This window comes from Monopterus albus, unplaced genomic scaffold (genome assembly GCF_001952655.1).
Source record: "Monopterus albus unplaced genomic scaffold, M_albus_1.0 scaffold419.1, whole genome shotgun sequence".
Taxonomy (NCBI): domain Eukaryota; kingdom Metazoa; phylum Chordata; class Actinopteri; order Synbranchiformes; family Synbranchidae; genus Monopterus; species Monopterus albus.
Window position 1 is genome coordinate 116,282 of NW_018128299.1, and position 3,109 is coordinate 119,390.

A 3,109-nucleotide genomic window follows, 5' to 3' on the forward strand; every position below is an offset into this window, starting at 1 on the left:
AGGGACATTGTGATCACTGTAGTGTTGAGTTTGGTAGCAGGACCAGTGAAAATGGTCATAATGATGGAAAGGACGATGAAGCTGGTGCGTGGCTCTGCCCATGGGCCCAGGTAGGATGAAGCATTCAATAAAAAGACAGATTGTTGCATGTTGGATGCAAAGCTTTAAAAGGCGGTCAGGTAGCTTCTTCTTGCCCCGAAGCTTGTAGATGTTCAGTATCTCACTGTTCGAGTGTGACAGCTGAGATTAAATGCCTCAAGTCTAAGAATAAATCCTCCAGATCTGGACTTAACAAAGAGTACATGCAATTCCTCCACTGATGATCCTTGATCCCTCACTTTTTGATTGATTGTAAACACACTTAAACAGGCAGCGTGTACCTACAGTAAAGACTGATTGATGAGATTGTGCATTTCTGGTTCTTTTCCCACTTTCCCAGTCGTTCTGTTCGTCAACACAGGTCATTTTGACCAGCCTTTGAAAGAGGTTTACTTTCAAAGCTGACATGGAGAATAACTTAGAAGGTTAAAGGTTTAAACATGTTGCTGCTTACAGAGGTGGAAAGTAACAAAGTACATTTACTCATGTTCTGTGATTAAGTACAACTTGTAGGTATCTGTACTTGAATATTTTCATTTTCTGCTACTACATAACTTCACTTCACGACATTTCAAGTTACTTATCAGAATTTGATCAGTAAAACAGGATAATCACAAGACTTTACTGATCCTTCATGGAATATTCACAAGCTTCCCAGCAGTATGTAAAATACTTCAAAATTTTAATTACCTTATACATAAGGTAGTATGTATGGGATTATGTTTGAAGGATCGAGTCAATCAATCAAATAAAATCAATGGAGTCAGGATTAAGAACTAACTATACATTGTACTGTACATGTATACTGCACTGTACATTTCTATATTAAACACATTTTTAAATAAGGGATTAAAGTATAATAGATACAGTATTTAACTATGATAATAGGTTTCTACATGTCTAAGACCAATTAACAACATGTGGTTCACTGAGGCATGAAGTACTCAGTTCACTTAGTCATATGACCCTAAAAGTGAATATATAACAGTGGGTGAGTATAAGTTGACTGCTGGAGGGGATCCGAATTGAATTATTCCCCGCGGCTGAGGGAGTGAGGTGAGGTTAAACCCCGAGATTTAACGAGGCAGCTTGACAAGAGGTGTCCCATGTTTAACCTGCTAAAAGGTTTATGTCCATTCAAGTCAAGACAGAATTTACAAGTGCAGAGATATAGAGGTCACCAGCGGCCTGACTCTGATTATAAAGCTTTGCCTGTGAAACATTACCTTTAATTTTGATTCATTCGAAATTACAAATCACTTGACATTGTGAAAACAGAATATGATTTACCTGTTTACATTTCATTCAATCATTGTTGTTAAAATCTTTTTTTGGGAGCTTTCAACATTTAAAAGTTTTTCTGAGACTTTTTTTTAGATGAAAGTTCTGAAAAAAGCAAGTAATAGCAAGTAAACATGGATTATCAGTTGTTTTGTCACGCTACTATTTCCAAAGTCTTACACAGAGCCATTGTGGACAAGAACTCGTCAAAGTGCATCGGATTAACATGGCTACTGAGCTTAGATGTTGACAGATCTCAGGTCCATTTCCTGACTGAGTTTGTGTGACAGTGGCCAAAAGCTCTGGACACAGCTTAAAAGTTCACCTTAAATGTATCAGTGGAACATACAGCACATACTGTACATATGCTGCAGTGCACAACATTTAATTAGTAAACTCTTTCCATTTTACTGTTAAAACACTGTTTGTTCAGAAGTGGCCTGATTGTGTTTATTTGACATACTGCGTGGGTGGAGGTCATGACACTGAAGAAATTCAATCTGTTGAGAGACAGCTGTGTCTAAAAACCTCACACCTACTGCTGCAACAGCCCTGGACAAAGTATCGCGTTGCTTGCTCAGCAGGACTTGAACAAAACCAGAGGACTTTCTTCTGCACTGTGGCAGAGAAGTGCTTCTGTTTTCCGTCGATAGTTAATTAAATTCGTCCAGGGAGGCGGTGCTGTTGAGCGCTGTCGGTCGGAGAAGAGACTGGATGATATTGTCCGTCAGCCAGCATGCAGGCGCCTTATCGCCACGTCCCAGACAGTACAGGCTCCTCACAACTTTGATGTACGATGCAATTACTAAACTAATAAAAGCTTCAAGTCGAAACATGGCTCTTGTGGTGGTGATGATGGTACGGGAGGAGTGTGTGTGTGTGTGTTGGGGGGTAGTGTATCAACCCGCCTGCTTCTTTGACATCATTATCGCTTTCTAATCAGCGTCCATAGGGTGACTGGTAGGCTACATCTTCAGGTTTCATTGTATGGCAAACACTGATCAGTAATGGCGCACAGCCCAAAACTTTGCCTGGTTGTCTCATCAGTTATGAAGATGCGCTAATCACTGCGGATCCCCGGGGTCCACGTGGAAAAGTGGCATGATGTCACTGGTCAAAGTGATTAGTTATTAGACTTGAGCCAATCATAAACTAAGTTTACAATATTGCACCAAGATTTATTCACTGCCGTTTCCAGTGCGCGTTGGGACCTCACCATTTACGTTCCCAAACCCGGTGACAGTGCCTTCATCAAATATCTGCAATTTCATTATCGCCCACAGAGCCGTTTTGTTAGAAATCTCCCTTTAAACACGTTTTCAGACATTTTTTAAAATCTCCATGCTCTGCAAAACAACCGCCATGCACTAGGCGACATAATCACATTTCAGATTTGTAAAAACGCGCGCTTGCAGACCCTTGCGTGTGCAGCGTGGAGATCAGGGACAGTAGGCTACAGTAGCCGACGTCAGTCATGTACAGTACGATATTATGCAGCGTCCGCGTTAAATGCAAGGACTTTAGAGCAGTTCAGTGCCGTTTCCAGACAAGAGTAACGCAGAGGAGAGCCAAAGTTCTGTGTTTATCACATGATTTTTCTTTTTCTGTGGAGCTTTGTGGCAGACTCTCTCTCTCTCTCTCTCTCTCTCTCTCTCTCTCCCTCTCTCCCCCTGATAAAATACAATAGTGCGCGCTGGCAGTAGCGCGGGTGGAGAAGGTGCACCAAGGT